The sequence below is a fragment of the Lipotes vexillifer genome, unplaced genomic scaffold (genome assembly GCF_000442215.2).
Source record: "Lipotes vexillifer unplaced genomic scaffold, Lipotes_vexillifer_v1.1 scaffold86, whole genome shotgun sequence".
Taxonomy (NCBI): Eukaryota; Metazoa; Chordata; class Mammalia; order Artiodactyla; family Lipotidae; genus Lipotes; species Lipotes vexillifer.
In genome coordinates this window covers 4,578,626-4,598,091 of record NW_006785406.1, presented here as the reverse complement: position 1 = coordinate 4,598,091, position 19,466 = coordinate 4,578,626, and the positions used below count along the sequence as shown (strand labels likewise).

The 19,466-nt window shown below is 42.1% G+C and overlaps 1 protein-coding gene across 2 annotated transcripts in view; it reads left to right on the top strand.

Moving 5' to 3' along the window:
* Window positions 1–3,602: 3,602 nt before the first annotated feature.
* The window catches only part of TMEM108 (transmembrane protein 108), a 390,521-nt gene continuing 374,657 nt past the window's right edge, over window positions 3,603–19,466 (top strand). The window contains exons 1-2 of one of the 2 annotated variants that reach the window (XM_007457565.1): window positions 3,603–3,660; window positions 10,228–10,342. The gene's annotated coding sequence lies outside the window, so the exon portion shown is untranslated. The remainder of the gene's footprint in view (window positions 3,661–10,227; window positions 10,343–19,466) is intronic. The other variant, XM_007457566.1, reaches the window with a different exon arrangement.

Sequence of the window (19,466 nt, the reverse complement as noted above, 5' to 3'; positions counted from 1 at the left end):
GTTGTTTCCATGTCATGGCTATTGTAAATGGAGATGCAATGAACATTCTGGTACATGCCTCTTTTTGAATTCTGGTTTTCTCAGGGTATATGCCCAGTAGTGGGGTCGTATGGTAGTTCTATTTGTAGTTTTTTAAGGAACCTCCATACTGTTCTCCATAGTGGTTGTATCAATTTACATTCCCACCAACAGTGCAAGAGTGTTCCCTTTTCTCCACACCCTCTCCAGCATTCATTGTTTGTAGATTGTTTGATGATGGACGTTCTGACTGGTGTGAGATGATATCTCACTGTAGTTTTGATTTGCATTTCTCTAATGATTAATGATGGTGAGCATTCTTTCATGTGTTTGTTGGCAATCTGTATATCTTCTTTGGAGAAATGTCTGCTTAGGTCTTCTGCCCATTTTTGGGTTGGGTTGTTTGTTTTTTTGATATTGAGTTACATGAGCTGCTTGTAAATTTTGGAGATTAATCCTTTGTCAGTTGCTTCATTTGCAAATATTTTCTCCCATTCTGAGGGTTGTCTTTTCATCTTGTTTATGGTTTCCTTTGCTGTGCAAAAGCTTTTAAGTTTCATTAGGTCCCATTTGTTATTTTTGTTTTCATTTCCATTACTCTAGGAGGTGTATCAAAAAAGATCTTGCTGTGATTTATGTCAGAGTGTTCTGCCTATGTTTTCCTCTAAGAATTTTATAGTGTTCAGCCTTACATTTAGGTTTCTAATCCATTTTGAGTTTATTTTTGTGTATGGTGTTAGGGAGTGTTCTAATTTCATTCTTTTACATGTAGCTGTCCAGTTTTCCCAGCACCACCTTTTTCACAGAACTAGAACAAAAAAATTCACAATTTGTATGGAAACACAAAAGACCCTGAATAGCCAAAGCAATCCTGAGAAAGAAAAATGGAGTTGGAGGAATCAGGCTCCTGGACTTCAGACTATACTACAAAGCTACAGTATACAAGACAGTATGGTACTGGCACAAAAACAGAAATATAGATCAATGGAACAGGATAGAAAGCCCAGAAATAAACTCATGAACCTGTAGTCAACTAATCTATGACAAAGGAGGCAAGGATATACAATGGAGAAAAGACAGTCTCTTCAATAAAGTCACTTTTGAGCAAAATGGCTGTTGTTGGCAGAGTGTTCTGAGGGGACCTCACTAATTCAGTTAAAAACTAGGTCATACTCCACTACAGCAAATATTACTCCATAGAAAAACTCTGTGCAACAATAGCTTTCCAAGATCCTAGCACTAATCACTTTTTGTCACAAAATATAAGAATTTGGTAAAATCCCAGTAAAGAGAACTGAGACTCTCTTGGAATACTTTAAAATAGACTCACCTCCTTCATTTAGCTATCATGGCAGACTAACAGCACAGCTTGAGAGTTTGCCTAAATGTAGATGTTCTGTATCAGGAGGTACAACTTGGACTCAAGTTTAACTAGTGGTGGCTTCAGAATTGTTATAGGAGAGAGGCTAGAGGAGGTTTGGTGTGGGGGCCTGGGAGTCTGCATTTTAACAGGACTCTAGGGGATTCTGTTGCACACTTTGGGAAAAGCCTCAGAGAATAACTCTTAATAATGTAAATAGAAATTTGGTTAGTTAAGAAGGACATAAAACAAGTCAAGATATCACCAGAGAGTTCATCAGTTTGGTGTGGTTAACAAAAGGTAATAGGTTCTTTTTGCAATATTTACTAAATCAACTGGAATTAAACCTAGTTGTGAACCTGGCTTTTAAATTTACTGTACTGAATAGTCTTCAGAGTATTTATTCCCTATGAATTATTTTTAGCCTTTAAAAAATCTATTCTCACAAATTATGTGGAAGCTTTTCTTGTATTTCCAATCTTTATGTCATTAGTGATTTGTGTTGCACAGTTGATTTCCCTTGTTAAACAATGAGTTCCTCAATCTAGCAGCTTATATACGCATTCTCAAGCATGGCTGGATATAAATCACCTGTGGAACTTTTTAAACCCATAGTTGCCCAGGCTCCACTCCTCACTCCACTCGCAATCTCTAGGCACAGGACCCCCAAAACCTATTTCCTTAAAAGTGTTAATGTACACCCAAGCTTGAGAACCAGTGGTTTAAAGACAGCGCAATAAACTTTCTCTGAGACTTTCAAACATATTTTTCTTGGTTAGACATTTCGTTACTCCAGCTGCAGCCAGAACCATTGTTGTGCTAGATTCAGTGCATTCCCTGCAACTCTGAGCTTTGTGCTATGCTATCTCTGATAGAGACACTCATGAACAATGTCTGAGATTGCTAAGCAGGCTTCACTTGTAGGGCTGATAAGCCAGAGGCCCAAGACACACTAACAAGGGTGAAGTTTTCTCTAAGTGACAGTTTGATCACCTTGAGGAATAGTGAGAGAAAACTTCTGGACGCAGTGTCATACCACCTGGTCTGAAGTAAGAAGAAGGTTTTAGAGAATGCAGCACTTAGAACTTTGAATGACTTTGGTGCAGTCTTGAGTAATAAGGGCTTGACTGTGCTGAACAACAAATATTCTAGCGGCCAGTCTGAAAATACTTAGATTTAGGTGAAGTTTTAGAGATGACAGAGGCATTGGGCTTCCTGAATTCCAGACTCTGGAATTACTGACAGAAGGCTATCTCGACAATTTCAAAGATCCCTAAGATAGGATATTACAACCTCTCTGGCTTAGTTTGGATAGTTCTGGCCTGAATTGTCCAAGATGCTGCAACAATTAGCTCCCTACATGTTATTCCTATATGTTTCTTCCTGAGTTTGCCTGTGTAGCTCTGTGACAGATTGCAAGTTTCTAGAAAGCAGAAACCACTCATGTTGCTTCTCTGGCCAAGAGTATAGCACAGTGACACACATGCCCAATACTTTACGATGACCTAGTTCTCGATAAGGAGCGTCCAACCAAATCAGCACAGGTTTGTGTCCCATGGGCCAAGGAGTGTTGATGTTGAAATTAAACATTCCTTCCCTCAGCCTGTGCCCAAACTACGAGCATCACCAGAACACCCCTTGTTTAGTCAGTCACTGGAATGCTTCCATCACTTGAAGAAGGAAAAGGTCTTGAAACTTTTAGATAACATGGAACGGGGGTTATAACCATCATTTTCTGACAAATGTCCTCAAAATATTGCTACCCAAAGCGTGGTCCTCAGAACAGGAACATCATCATCACCGCTTAGAACCTGTTAGAAAGGCAGAGTCTCAAGCCCCCAACTCAGATTCAGTGGATCAGAATCCTCCTTTTAACAAGATGCCCAGGTCATTCTTATTCATATTTAGAATTTGAGATATCAATTGATCTAGTAATTGCTCAATCTAGCGCCAATCAACCCCCCAAACAGACACTCAGCCCTTTGTGTACACCTCGCACCCGCTCCACTCGGTAGCAACCGAACCCCCAGAGACATCGGAGAGGGTGCTGCCGAGGGCAATTTGGTGATTGGCTGGCACTACCACGTGATCGGGGCTGGTCCTCCCGTGCTACTGGATTGGCTCTCCTGGACGCTGACGGACAGGCCGGGGCGGGCCAAAGCTGGGTCTGAGAGGCGCGCGCGGGGGCGCGAAGGCGCGAGAACTCGAGTGCGCGTGCGCAAGCGGCGGGGCATTTTTTTTTTCCCCGAGCCGTCGGAGGGAGCCGGAGCGCTTCTCCCGAGGTAAGAACAGCCGCGGGGCGGCCTCCCTGCCCTTCCGCTGCCGGGTGCGGGCGAGCGGGGATGGGGGAGGTCTGGGGTTCGCCCGGCCGGAGAGCCTCGCTTAGGAGAGGATGCAGACCCGGGCTCAGCCATCATCCTTGGTGCCTCGGTTTCCCTTTTTCTGCTCTCTAATGCATCTGCCCATCCTCCTCACCGCGGTGACGGGTCCGCCTGAGGGGAGTTGCCCACCTGGCAGCCTCGCCTCAGCCTTTGTTTCCCGCCCGGGGGGATGCTGGTATCGACCCCCTCCCCAGGTAAAGGGTGAAAGGGGGTGGGGCGGGGGCCGGGGAGAAGATGTCTTTAATGCAGTGGGACCTGCCACATGTGAAAACGAAGAAAAAAATGTGGTGTCTCTTTGGCCAAGCCGCGGGACTCGAAGTAATCCGGCGGCGGCGAGCAAAGCCGAATTCCTGGCGCAGCTGTGCGGGCGGGGGTGGGGGCAAGGACCGGTGGGCCAGCCCAGGTGCACCGGTGCAAGGCTTCTCCGGACCTGCCCGCCAGCTCTCAGTCCCCGAGCTGCACCGAAATTGAACGCTTTCAGCCTGCTGAAGGAATCCAGAGATCCGTAAGGAGACGGAAAATGATGATTTTAAAAGCAGTTGGGCACTGGCGGAGCAGGTCTAAATGAGAGGCTACCATAAGAAATTACAGCGAAACTGATGACTGGTAATTGTGAGGAGGGAGATGCCTGCAGTGAACTGCAGACCAGACCATCACACTGATATTCTCCTTCAAGAAAACCTTTTTCTGAGGGGTGGGGTGGGGAGGGGAGGGCGTTTATCTCTGTAAACTGGTTATCTCTGAAAACTGAGGTTTTTCTGGGCTGCCGAAGCAAGTAATGACTTATTTCCAGCATGTTAATGGGCTGTAGGGAGAAGGGAAGGCAGGGTCTAAATTACACTCATTTAGATCTCCTTAATTCTTTGAAAAGTGCATGTTTAAAGAAGACCATTGGATGCCAAACCTGCTTGTGCATGGGGGGTGGGGGGTAATGTCTCCTTTAAGTCATACTTTAAAAAGGGCGGCATCCCCTGCCTCTTTCCTTCTGCATTTCCCCAGACCTGCAATAGCAAGGGCAAAAAGTCCCTTCAGTTTTCCACTGGTTAGTTTGTTAGATATACCTGGTAGTCTGCTTGGTAAGAAATGGTTCAACTAACTGTTATTAGGAAGATTTTACTGTATTCTGGAGTTTCACTGTAATTCATTTAGAACTTATTCTGGTAGGAAATGGACAAGAATCTCTCCGGTTCCTGGTAGCTACCGCTTCAAAGGCTTTTTATTACTCTTACCTTCCCCATCCAAAGTTTTGTGATTTTTTAGGAAACAATGTGATTTTTTTCAAGCATCTGAGGCACACCCCATGCCTGTGAAATGCCTACACTTGCTAAGAAACGAATTTACTTGGCAAGTTCAAGCTAACTGAAGAGGGAACACTTAAATTTGTTAGGGGGAATCAGAATTAACATCAACTGTAACAAATCAACTTTTGGTGGTTCTCTGGGGTGAGCGAAAGTAAAAGAGAAGGTGCTGCAAAGCTTGTTGGGAATATAACAAATTACTCTCATAAAGTAAAATATAGATTGTCACCTGACAGCTTGGAATAGTAAGAATAATTTTAAAATTTGTCAGTGATTTGTTTTTAGCTGGTATGCAGTGGGGAGAGGAAGGAATTCTGAGGCTGGGGTAGGTGGTATAGTTTGAAAAGGTATATGCTTATGTTTAGAGAGAAAAATGTCACTTTTGTTATATAAATACACAGAGGGCATGCAGTGTTTATCTTTAGCCTGTGGAAGGGAGGCAGGGGTTTTGGAAAGGTTGAGAAACACTTATTAGGTTACACAAGGGAAAACAGAAAGATTGGCAGGCTTAGTTCTTCAGGGAAGCAAGGTACCTCGGTGACCTACAGGACAAGGTTTATTCTCTGAGTCGATAAAAGCCCACTTTCAAAGGGTAGCTTTCAAAGCAACAACAAAATGATTTCCTTTCTGTTGTTTCTGTCCCCTGGGTCAGGGAGGGGGGTTTGGATAGTGAATGAGAGAGATTAGAGTCTGACCTGCATGCCTAAGCAGTAGTGTCCTTTGAGCAGGATCTGTGTCACATTGTGTAAATCTAAGAGCCTTCACGTTGAGAAGGGTCTGAGCATCTTCCCTGGGACGCTTGCTGTAAGATAGAGCGGGATAACATTGCCACAGGTGGGGGCACGGGTGAGATCATCTGATACAGAAGCATGGGGGGTGGGGGAAGGAGAGCTAGGAAGTGTTTAATCCAGCGAGGCTCAGCCTTGAGGAGCCTTAAGGAGGCATTTATAGGCAGAGCCGCCTCACTATTGGCTAGACTGGCTGGGCATTTTGTGGCTTACAGAAGACCTGCCCTTCACCATGGGGGCTCCTGTGGAGTTCCGTGTCTCAGATTGTAAGCATCAGTTATGCTTGTAATGTGCTCTAGAAAAGAAAGGCTCACAAAGACACAAATCTAGGCTACCATTCTTTCAGACCCTTGGCATGTCACCAACTGGCTTCCAGAAAACAAGTTGTGCCCTCCCTACCAGTAGATGGCGCTGCTGTCTCTGGGAATTCCTGGAAGAGATGAAATATAGAGCTGGCAAACCAGCGGTGTGTAGCCTCTAGTATAGATTTTGAAAGGCTGTATTGGTTATCAAAGAAAATCTAAAAAAAAAAAAAGTTCAGAAAACCAGAAATGTTGCTCTAAGGTAGGGGTGGTGACTGTGGGGGTTGGGAATGGTGCTATTACTCTGCTGGTTGGGTGTGGGAGGTGGAAAGGGTAAACTGACAATGAAACCTCATAGCACAGGTTTTGAAAGTACTTGGCATACATGTTGGCTAATTGAGAATGAGGTTGAAATCATGATTCAATCAAAATTCCCAACAACTTAATAGTTTCTACTTCTTTGCTTATAAAACTAGTCTCTACATGTGGACGGGACTATGGAAATACACGTGTAACTTTTAAACCTGATCAGTATCCAATAATTACATGCTCTGAAGATAGTGGTGAGGGTATTAGTTAAAATAATGCTCGTAGTTACTATACTTCAGTGCTGTCCACAAAGGTAGGTCAAAGTTATTCTGAATCCTAAAACTTAAAAATTCCTAACAAGTATTTTAAGATTTTAAGATTGTATTAACAATTCAAATCTTGAACTCTGGTTTCATTGACCTTATTAGCCAGGGTTCATTCATCTATTCCCCTGTTTTGAAATACCTTTTTTGTTTTTATTGTTCTTTTTCATTTTTTGTAATTGACTGTTCTTTGAGATGGATTTTGTAGCCATGATATTTGAGGGAGGTAGTACTGTTGCTAGTGAGGTTGCTGTGCATATGAGCTTTGACCCTACTGGAGGCATAGAGCACTGCTGCTGGGAGTCATTACCGCAGTCACCTGCTTCCTCGTGCCATCCCCATTCTATGGCTCAGCTTATTTGAAGTTTATTTCTGTCTCTCTTCAAGTGAACTCATGAGCTAGGTTCTACTACCAGTGCCAAATCCTAAAATCCTGCTGATGCTAGATGGCAGTAGTCACAACAGTCCAGTAGCACTACCTCTTCATGTGACCTCAGATACATTTATTTGCCTTTCAGAACCTCAGTTTTCTCACCTGGTCACTGGGATTGGTGAGATGTGGTGCATGTCTCTTAAAATCCCTTCTAAGTCTAAAATTCTATGGCCAGGTGAGTCTTATAAGGTATTTCTGAAGCCTCTGAAAAATTCTCATCTAGAAGGTATTTTCATGCAGTGAACCTAGGGCAAAAAGAAATCTCACTAATATTTCTTCTCAGAGAAATGATTGTGCATTGTCTTAGAATCCTAATAATTCAGAGTTGTAAGAAACCTAGGGATGGTTTAACTCAACCTTCTCATTTTATAGGCAAGGAATTTCACCTCAGAGCTGAGTGACTTGACCAAGCTAACAGAGCTAGTGAGAGAACTAGGACCCAAGCTTGGGCTCATGTCAGTATTGCCTTCTCCAGTGCTGTGTTTCTTCACCTGCCATCAGTACACAGAAGATGCTGTGTCTACAGGGCTGGAGCCAAAAAAATTCTGAGTAATTCCTTAATGTAGGGTTTTAAAGCTACAGCATGAATAGTGTTGTGTTTGGGCAGAAATTCAAGGTCAGGCTTCTTTTCGTACCTCATTCTTTTCTTCACTGACTGTTATTTAGCAGCATTGTTACTATACATCCTTGTATTTTTAAAACTTTTCTGCATAACCTTTCCTGTAAGAAAAAGCTTTCATCACCCTAGAAGAGTCATTCCCCAATCAGATGTTTTTAAACTGCGTCCATGGACTCTCTGAGGGCTATGTGGATAGAAGAGTATTTACATATAATTGGCTTCCTTTGTAATCTTTTATATTTTCTCTATGCATTTAACAGATTATTCTGAGAAGGAGCTCCTTAGGCTTCAACAGATTGCCAAAAGGAGGGGAGGGTCCATGGCACAAAAATAGGGTAAAAATTCTAGGGTCTAGAACAGGTTCAGGGAAATGGCCAGGATGTGAGAATTTTTGAGGTGCTAGAGACACTATAGTGGAAGAGAGTTGAGGGTGGAGTACAGAAGTAAACCTATGGAAGTTCTTAGAACATTTTACCTTTATTAGAATGCTTGAAATTACTAAATGAAGATGCTGATAATAGCATTTTACCCATCTTAATGATGGATATACAAGTATGAATTTCCATTTATCATTCCTTGCTCAGTAAGTACGCCCTCCTAATTTCACCAAAACACTTTCAAATTTATATGGCTTTATTGGAGACATGCATACTAAGAGCCTCCCTTCTTCCCCAGTCTGATTTGATTTCCAGGTAAGTCAATGCCTTTCTGACTTAGGACTTGGAGTTTGGACTCCTGTCTCTCACTGCTGAGGCCCTATGTTTTACTTTCTGCTGTTAACTCCTAGGACTCACCATGATCTCAGAGATGCAAAATAATTTAGGTGTCGGGGATAAAAAATCTTGAGATTCCTTTATTTGTCCCCAGGGTTGACTACAGAAACCACTGCTCCTCCTCCGCTAATTATTTCCTTTCCCTTTTTTATTTGCAACCTCAAATTCTCTTTTTCTAATTGTCCCCTAATAGTAGTGACTCAGTGTGTGTATATGGAAACTAAAACTTCTTGTTTTTGCCAGAAGGTATACAGAAGTTAATTTGTGTTCAAGTCACATTTTTGACACAAGAGATATAACTTTGATGGAAATCACTATGTTCTGAAGAACGTCTGCTTGAAAATCTCAATGTCTGTCCAGTAACCCCCTCACTTATATTTGGTACGATGGTGACCCATATGCTGGTGAATGCTACCTTCTGGTACCGTCTTAGATTTGGGCCAGGGCAGCATTTATTCTCGCTTTAGGAGAAGAATAAAACTACCTTGTCTTCTTCAGAAGGAAAAGAAGAATTGAATTTATGTAATAAGAGAAGAAAAAGTCAAATTTCTGGATTCTAATTCCAGCACACTAAGTTGTTCTGAGATTTCGGGGACATCGTTGACTTCTCTGAGTTTGTTTCCTTGTCTGGAAAATAAGAGGGGAGAGCAGTGACCACTTAAATTCTTTCCAGTTCCAAAATCCTGTGACTCTATGAAATTTTACTTGGTACCCAGACTAAACATATCCTGAAAATGCTGGCTAGCTGGGAATTCATGTATAATCAAAGTCAGTGCCAAGATAATAATTCTTTGTATCTGCAAATCACTTTGTGGTATACAAAAATATTCTCTAATTTAAAAAATCTCTTTTCTACTTAAGGTGTGGTCAGAGAACAGCAGCATTGGTATCATCTGGGAGTTTGCAATCTGCATTTTATCAAGATGCCCAGGTGCCATGCATGTACATTAAAGTCTCAGAAGTGCTGTTTTGTCTCATTTTGAATCTCACGTTGACACACAGGTCAATGAGGGAAGCAGGGTATTTCACAGATGAGGAAACCATATCTCAGAGTTGTTAAGTAACTTTGTTAAGTAACTAAGTCAAGTTCACCGTGCTAGTGTCTCACCCAGAACTCCATACTCTAAAACTAACATTGTCTTCTTTGTTGGGCTGGAGTCAGGCTTGTATGAGTCTGATTACTAGCTACCTAGCAACCCATGGGCTTAGGTGTGGTTGTGTAACTGAGTGGAAGCAGAAAAGTGTTGTGGTCCACTTCTAGGAAGAAAACAGAAAAAGAGAACGCCCATGTGAGTTCCTCCATGTTGTTTTACGCTCCTCGTAGGCTGGAATGGAAAGGACCCCTGGGGGATCTTGGAAGCTGTGTTTAAGGATGGCAGGACTTTTGTCAGCCTGGGTGCCTGGATCACTGATCAAGGAGGGCCCCTCCACTGTTTGCTTGTCCAGTATGTATATAGGGACCAGAAACAAACTTTTACTGAACTAGAGCTAGTATATGTGTTTGGGTCTATGTGTTAAGTAAGTACTTAGCCTACACTAGCAAATTCACTTGAGCAGTAGCTTGGGACTTGCAGTTACGGATCTTCTGGCCTAATTCATTCATTCATTTCTCGTCTTTGGTAGTTGGTGATTGATCGGTTGTGGTCCACCATGCAGAAGTGAGTGGTGAAAGGCAGCAGAGCTGATGGGTTGCAAGGATGTAAGTGCGTTTGAAGGCTCTCACACCCTCTACTCCAGGGTAAGTCAAAGGCATTGTTGCCATTGTTGCTCTGGTTTTACTCTTGTATTAACAGCCTCTTGGAGTCAGTGCAGTGGGGTGCCCTGTTTGTGAAAGGTTCCCAAAGCCTTTAGTGATTCAGCTCATAAACACCATTAAGATCAGCACTTACAAAGCTAAAACCATTGTCAGGGTGATGGGATGGAATCTCTGCATGAGAATATCTCAGCACAAGAATTTTTAGTGAGTTTGTGTAGGATTTGATTTATGTGGGTGGTGAGGGTGTTGCTGGGCCTTCCTGAGATACACTGTAGAGGAGGGAACTAGGCCTGAGTGCCGCTTTCCTGTAGCCATATCATATTGTTAGCTCTGCTGGCTCAAATTCCCCTCTCTCAGCATCCTCCCCCTTCATGGATTACTTTACTTAACTTTTCCTGCATTAATCACTTTTCTTTTCAGGATGGGGGGCGGAAACAGCTTACCAGAGAGTTGATGATTCCCAGTTTGGTGGATAATAGCAGTAGCAAAGCACGTGGTTCTGCCGATTCCATTTTATTTTATCCAGTGTCACTGGAAGTCACATGTCCGTTCCCTCCTCATCTGTTTGCAGTCCCTAGTGTAACAGATGTAGGCACTGGGAGCATTATAACCAAAGCTGGCTTTGGATTTTCATTTGTCCTGAAGATTTTTGAGATCAAAAGGAGAAGTTCACTGTTCGGTGTGCCCTTCTCAGAGACCAGTGGAAGTCTGGGAGGGAGGGGTGGAAAGGACATCCAATCCTTTCTGAACTCTCTGGCTTCTAGAGCTTAAACTAAAATCAGACTCACTGAAGAGAAAATTATAGTTAATACAAATCTAAGCAGAGCTAAGGATGGTTAAGAAAGAGGGGGACAGGAAGTTATATAACAAAAATAAAAGTAATCAGCTGAAAAACTGGATGGAGGGTTGTTTTTAAGCATCTTATTTCAATACTGTGGTGCCCTTGCTGATAACGTCCCATTACCCAGGCTCAGACAGAGGGCACCCAGAAAGGCTGATGTCCTTCTGTGCCTCACATGGCTCAGTAATGAATACAATTTACTGAGCAAAACAGACAATTAGCAGCTGTAGACCTCTGGAGATTCCTATAAGCATACATCATTACTGCTCTGGAGTGATGCACATGCTTAGAGATAAGCAAAGCAGAGAAAAGGCAGCTGCAAAGCACATCAACAACTGAAGAGTCCAGGTGAGTGGCCAGACACAGACCCCAGCTCAGTGCCTGGGGGTCACTAAGGAAAGGACCTGGTATTTGCTAAGCTTTCTCATTAGAGGAAAGGAGCCAGACTTTGCCAGCTTTCCTCAATTTCCTCTGTGGCTCCCATATATTTTCCATTTTAAAAGTAACTAAAATGTATAGCATGCCAGAAATAACACTGAACTGGCATGTTTCTTGTGTAAATGTTGTACAAGAATCAAATTACAGAGGGAGCCATTCTTTATTGACTAGGGGCCAAAGAAAGTAGTGCTGGAGATGCCAGAGTATCAGGGGTTCTCATCCTCAGCACCACTGACATGCTGAGCCTGGCGATTCTTTGTTGTGGGCTGTCCTGTGCATTGTAGCATGTTCAGCAGCATCCTTGGCCTCTACCCACTAGATGCCGGTAGTTCCCCCACTCCACCCCACCACAGTCGTGACAATCAAAAATGTCTCCAGACACTGCCAAATGTCCCCTGGTGGGGAAAACTGCCCCTGGTTGAGAACCACTGCTGGATGCGTACAGTGACTTAATCTTGCTCTGAGTTTCTCTGGGACTGTATTTTAATCATTTAGCCTCATTTTACTCCAGTTTCCCTACCTGTAAAATGGAAACAGCATTTATAACTCAGTAGCCTAAAGAAGGGATGTACGTAGTTCTGTGTGATTACTTGGGAGCTCTATAAATGCTCAGAAATATCTGTCTCCCCAAATTTCCAGGACTCAAGGATCACTCTTAATCCTTGTGAAGGCAGTAGCTGAGGAGCAGGGGAGTTTGAAGGGTGAAGCATTAGTGGTGTGGGAAATGATGAACAGTACTGGATTCTGATTTTACTTGAGGGCTTCATATTCAGCTCATTTCAAAAATATACTCGTGAATAAAGGCTTCTTTTTGGAAAGTTAAAAAATGGGAGACTGGAGGAAGGAGAAGGAGGCTGTTCAGAAGAGCAGTTAAGGAAATTGCTTTTGACCGGGGGTTGGGGGGTTGTGGTAATCTCTTAATGCTAAAGTGACTCATGTATAATCAGATCAAAGGACATAAAGAAGTAACCCCCCCAAAGAAAAATATCCTCCCAAATGACTACTGATCCTAGAACAGATTTTGCAGGTAATACAACAAAGACCAGAGAATGTTTGGAGAAATCTGTTTTTATCCTAGAACTTTTACATTTATGTTTCTTCTCTCCTTTGGAATTATGGAAAAGGGTTTATCTTCAACCCATGCTCTTTGAATGATACATAAAATGTTTTAATATCACAGGTGTTCTGATAATCTTCTAGAACTCTGTGTTGGAATGGTGAAAAAGGCCATCACCCTGACTTAGGCCTGAAGCAATCACGTTATTTTACTAGAAAGCCTCAGTTTAACTCTAAGGAAGGGCAAGTGCAGGGATTAGATGTAAACTGTCCTGGCAGATTTGTGTTCAGCCTTGCTGTGTTTCTGGTCCCTGCAATTAGTAGATACATTCACAAAATGTACAACAAACACTACCATATTGACACAGGCACAGTGCGGACAGAGAACATTGCCATCATCAGAGGGAATTCTGTTGGATAGCACTGCTTCAGTCTATAAGGACCCTATTTGTCAGAAATGCACACTTGTAGTGACAGCATGTGCACTTGTTATAGCAAGACCTCATCTCATTTAAAACAGGATCGCATTTTGGACTTCTCCATCCTTGGGCACTTTTCAATCTGTGAGCGGCTGTTGCTGAACTTTTTACCTTGCTGCAGCATCAGTCTGTTACAGAAAGTGCCATGGGCCTGTCTCTCTGACATAACTGAGCGCACTGCCTCAGAAATATTTGTGCTTTAATCCAAGGCTGCTGAGCTGTCTGTTTCCATCTGGTCTCTCCATGCCCTGATCCTTGGTGGTGAAGCTAGTTTGTTCAGGATGTCTCTTTTGATACTGCCTAGAGCATAACAAAGAGTCTGGGAGAGGTGGCGAGAGAGTTTTCACCTTCCCTTCTTCCAAGACCCAGAGTGGCTCAAAAAAGTGTTTCATAAGAAGGTATTAATTCACAAGTTTAATCTCTCAAGTTTAATCTCTGAGGAGTTATCCCCTAAAGAATTAGTCTCTAGATTTTTCAACAGACATATTATAGTACAAATTTAGTAATTAAGCCCTTTAGCAACATGGAAGAATTTTCAGGTGATATATTATCTATTACTAGCACCAGCATTAGTTGCTCAGAAACTACCATAATTAGAACAAAGGAAAAGATGTGGAAATAAAGACACACATTTTAAGAGATGTAATTTAAATCTGAGCCCAAGACTGTTTTGCGTGGTAGCGGGACTGAGAACAAGGAGTTGTGTGCTGTGAGTAGTGTTCCTGGAGGGCAAGGGGAAGGAGGTGGCGGAGGCGAGGTGATCCCCAGACAGTCTTCGCTGGAATGCTTCACTTCTGATGGTGCGGTGCTGGTCCTCTTACTGCCCTCCTCTCTTCACTTTGCTTTTCTTTCCTGCTTTGGTCTGCTCGGAATGTTGGAGGGGGCTCAGTGTTTCTCAAGGGAGGTGCTGTTAACATTTTGATACAGTGATTCATCATCGTGTGGAACTTTGCTGTCCATTATAGGACATTTAGCATCCCTGGTTACTAAATACCTGTATTACTCTAACCAAGTTATTGAGTCAACCAGCATGGCCCCTGACATTTCCAAATACTGCCTGTGATTGAGAATCACTGGTTGCTAGAGAGTTGAGTGGGGTCTTTTGTTAGGAGGGAGGAGTAATTAGAGTTGCAGAAGGTGCAGTGCTCTGAGGGGCTGGCTCATTGATTTCTGATATGACCTGACCTTATCCCAGTGCTGGAACTGCTTTGGGAGCCAATCTTACTTTTTAGGGACCAGAAGAATCAGGTTTTGCCAGTGGAAAACTTGGTCCCTGAACCTGGAAATCAACCAAGAAGTCATAGGGGGGATTCTGTCAGTGCCACAGAGGGTGGAGAGACTACTAAGGTTCTTGACTTACTGTGGCTGAACCTTCTAGATCTACTGAAAGTAAATGGTGGTCTACATGTGGCAGGGATGGACTGGGAGAAAAAATGCAGCAAGGGCAATTTAAAGACAATCCAAGGGAAAGGGGCTTTGCCAGCCATTTCTTTTCTTTCTTTGTGATTACAAAAACTGGCAAAGTAGCCCTAAATTTGTGAGGTTATGTGTAGACTGTCAGATGGGAGATCTGAGATTGTTTTATAGTTAGTGAAGAGAAAAGGAACACTTTCAGACATCTTGCTGTGGGGCCCCTATAAATGTCTTTGATTACAAGAACAGAAACTCATTCAAGTTGCCTTAAGAAATGGAAGGCTTAAGTAAGGATGCATGAGAAAATAAAACAAATGTCAGACATGTGGCAAGTTGGGAGGAATCCCAGAGTCCTTTCAGGATGAGAAAGAGCTGTAGTTTGGCCAGACCTCATGGAGACAGGACCTAACTCAGGACCAGGAAGATTGTCCCCTGATCTGTTGCAACCCCAGCATGTATCTGCACTAACAGTACTTGATCAGTCCACATTCTACTTCTCGACCATTAACATGGCTCAGCATTTCCGTTTTGGCTTCTCTGCCCATGTCTTCCTGTCGCCACAACCTAACTGATGATCTGTGTACGGACCCAGAAGGAAAGGAATATGATAATTCTGTAGTAACTATCATCCCCCTGGTCAAAGCTCTTCTACCAGAAAGTCTTAGGGGTACTCTCTTTGTTCACACAGCTGTGGCCTAGGTCTTCTTGCCTCAACAGGACTGTGGTTTCTCTGGAAGGGAGCAATGGTGGGGTAGACTGATAGAACATGAGACCTCTCTGGTATAAGGACCCTGAATTCTTAACTCTTGGAATCAATATAAACAGTGTTTGTGGGTCATGTGTATAGTAAAGAATTGGAAGATTACTTTCAAAGCCTACACGTTCAGTAGCAATTGTGAAAAAGCCTGTATCCCTTTTTTTTTTTTTTTTTTTGAGGAGACTGGCTGCATCCCAGTGCAGAATGGTAGGGAAATTGCTGGGCTAGATGGTTGGGAAATGAGGAGTTGTATTTTCCATATGGATATCTTATTTTTTGCATCTATCAAATGTGATTCTCTCAACCACCCATGTATCCCACAGGAATAATGGCTAGGTGGCTGTCTAAATGTTGAAAGACGTTTTGACATCTCTGACAAGTGTTGTTCAATAGCTGGGTTTGTAAGATTCCAGTTCTGACAAAGGAAAATAACTTGGCTTATTACTCCAAAGATAAATTCCATATAGATGTTGTCATTTTGGGGATTACTGCCTTACAAAGCAGACTTTAAAGTGTTTTGTGTTGTAGTGTGTTTTGTTCATTTACCCCTAATCTTGGAGAGCTGAACCAGTGATTGAATATGACTTTACAAGGGAGTGCATTCTCATATTGCAGAAGGCTCTGTCCCTATTTATGATTCTGTGACAGGGTAAGAATGATGGTTCCAGCTCCATGGGCCTGCACAGCTGTGAAGGGTGTGCCCTATGGTAGCACAGTGAGCACATTGGCTCACTGAATCCACTGAAGGCTCTTACTCTTCTCAAGTAGCTGCAGCATGGTGGTGCCACATACAGAGAGTCAGTATTTCCTTAGATGCAGCTTCTTTTGAAAGAGGCAGAAGAGAAGTGCAGTGGGGCTTCTGCAACTGCTGGTTGAGGAAAGAATGTACTCTGTTATTGAAGGATGATCGGGATCAGCTTTCTCACCCAGCTGCTGCCTACTAAGGGGAAAGGAGCAGAGATGAATCTTTTGCGTCAGTTTCTCTTCTTACTCTGTGAAGATCCCTATCCCCTCTATTGAATTTTTTTAATGAGAAGGGAAAAATAGAGCATTGTATCGAATTAGTTTTAATGTATATATTCGTGTTTCTTCTGAGCAGGAAGATTTGTATACAGATAACCACATATTTCCAGATTAAAATCTTCAGTTTTAATTTTAAACAAGTGCTAACCTTACTTTATCTTTAGTTTATACTGTAAGTCAAATTTGTGCATATCTAATTTATTTTTTACAAAAATGAAACATTATGTTTTTTCTCATAGAATCAGGAATTAATATGCAGCCCCTGCATGAAGATTCTGTAGCAACAGTAAAGGCATCTGCTCTCTCTAGGGTGTAAAGAGATTCTGAAAGATGGTTGAGAGCCCCAGATCCTGAATTCTGGGATTTTGTCCTGCTGTAGTCCACTCTCTGTGAGGTTGTTGGGGGATAAATGTGCTCACGAGGCAAGGACTGAGGACACAGATGCTTGAGGGGAGGGCTGAAACTTCCAGCTTTAGTGAACTGTCCTGTCCTTCCCATGAGCCACAGGAAGGGGTGATAGATCCTACTCAGGCCTTTTCCCTCCTGAGCCCATCATTGAATCTTGGCCTTCAACTTTCCAAGAAACAAAGCTGTGGCTAGAGTATTGGGTTGGCCAAAAGGTTCGTTTGATTTTTTTTGCAAGATGGCTCTAGTAGCATTTAGTTGTCTTTAATGTCATTGAAACAATTTTGTTAGATTGTATTGTGACAGCTGTCATATCAGTGTGCATTTTAAAAAAAAACATCAAAATTGGTGAATTTTTGTGTAGCCATTTTAATACTGAAGATGGAAGAAAAAAGCAACATTTTCGGCATATTATGCTTTGTTATTTCAAGAAAGGTAAAAACAAAACTGAAATGCAGAAAAGGATTTGTGCAGGGTATGGAGAAAATGCTGTGACTGATCGAACATGTCAAAAGTAGTTTGCAAAGTTTTGTGCTGGAGATTTCTCGCTGGACGATGCTCCATGGTCAGGTACACCAGTTGAAGTTGATAGCGATCAAATCGAGACATTCATTGAAAACAATCAACCTTATACCATGCTGGAGATCGCAGACATACTCAAAATATCCAAGTCAAGCGTTGATAATCATTTGCACCGCTTTATTATGTTCATCGCTTTGATGTTTAGGTTCCACATAAGTTAAGTGAGAAAAACCTTCTTTTTTTTTTTTCTTTAACATCTTTATTGGGGTATAATTGCTTTACAATGGTGTGTTAGTTTCTGCTTTATAACAGAGTGAATCAGTTATACATATACATATGTTCCCATATCTCTTCCCTCTTTGTCTCCCTCCCTCCCACTATTTGACATTATCTACCAAAATTGAATGTATACATACCCTATAACCCAGCAGTTCTACTCTTTGATACATACCCAACAGAAACATATGCACATAAACACCAAGAGATGTGTTCAAGAATTTTGTAGTAGTATTATTCATAACAAGTTCAGATTGGAAACAACCCAAAAGTTAACAAACAGTAGAATGGGTTAATACTCAGTAGAATACAGTTTAACCTTAACAACATGGGGATTAGGGATGCTGAACTTCTGCACAGTCAAAAATGTGCATATAACTTTATAGTCAGCCCTTGGTATCCGCAGTTCAGCATCCATGGATTCAACCAACCCTGGATCGTGTAGTACTGTAGAATGTATTTGTTGAAAAAAATCTACATGTAAGTGGACTCATGAAAAAAATCTACATGTAAGTGGACTCATGGAGTTCAAACCTGTGTTGTTCAAGGATCAACTGTATTTTTATAGCAAAGAAAGTGATGAATCTCACAAACATAATCGTGAGCACAAGAAGACACACACACACACACACACACACACACACACACAGTCTTTTGGCAAAGACTAGGAGATTTATGGGTTCCTGGCTGTGGTAGGCTGAATAATGGCTATCAAAGATGTCCAAGTCCTAATCTCTGTAACCTTCGAATGTTAGCACACCTGGCAAAAGAGAATTACTGATGTTGTTAAGCTAAGGATACTGAGATGGGGAGGTTACTTGGATGGGCCTTAATTTTGCAATCAAAAGTGCCCTTATATGAGGGAGATCAAGGAAGATTTGACACAGAAGGAAAAGGCAATGTGAAGACTAAGGCAATAGGCTACACTCCTGGCTTTGAGGATAGGATAAAGGTCCATGAGCCAAGGAATGCAACTCTAGAATTTGGAAATTACAGAGAAAGAGATTCTTCCCTTGACCTTCTGGAGAGATTGCAACCCTGTTAACACCTTGATTTCAGCCCACTGAAAATTATTTCAATTATAACATCCAGAACTATAACAGATTAAATGTGTATTGCTTTAAGCCACCTAGTTTGTGGTAACTTTTTATACAACCATACAAAACTAACAGACATCTCTATCTGATTATTATGTGACCTCTAAACTAGCCATGTAGAGACTTCAATTGCCACACATAAAAAGTAGTTTATAAAATTAGTTCAGAACAGTATGTAAACAAACAACAAGTAGAAACAATAACAAGCCCTGGAGAAAGGAAAATCTGATTTCCAGAGTTGCCATACTCTATTATTTAAAATGTGCAGTTTTCAGTAAAAATTTATGAGAAAGAATTAAGTATGGCTCATACCTAGGGAAAAAAGCAGTCAATAGATACTGTTGAGGAGGTCCAGATGTTGGAATTAGCAGACACAGATTTTAAAAGATCCATTTTTAAAATGTTCAAAGACCTAAAAAATAAAATCATGTCTAAGGAATGAAAGGAAAATATGAGAATTATGTTTTATCAAATAGAGAATATCAATGAAGAGATAGACATTATTTAAAGAACCAAATAGAAATTCTGGAGTTGAAAAATACAATAGCTGGGGGGTGGAGTCAAGATGGCAGTGCAGGAAGATGCAGAGTTCGTGTCTCCCCACAACTAGGGTGCTTGCCAGATGCTGGTGGGGGACCTCGATGCCCAAGGAAACAGGAGAAACTCCCAAGCAAACCAGTAGGACATGGGGGGACTGAAAGGCAGAGAAGAATTGGAGCACAGACAGGACCGGGGCCCCTGAAGGGTGGCTGAGAGGGGGGAGGGGTTCCCATGCCTGGAGGGACCCTTGGGGGCTTGG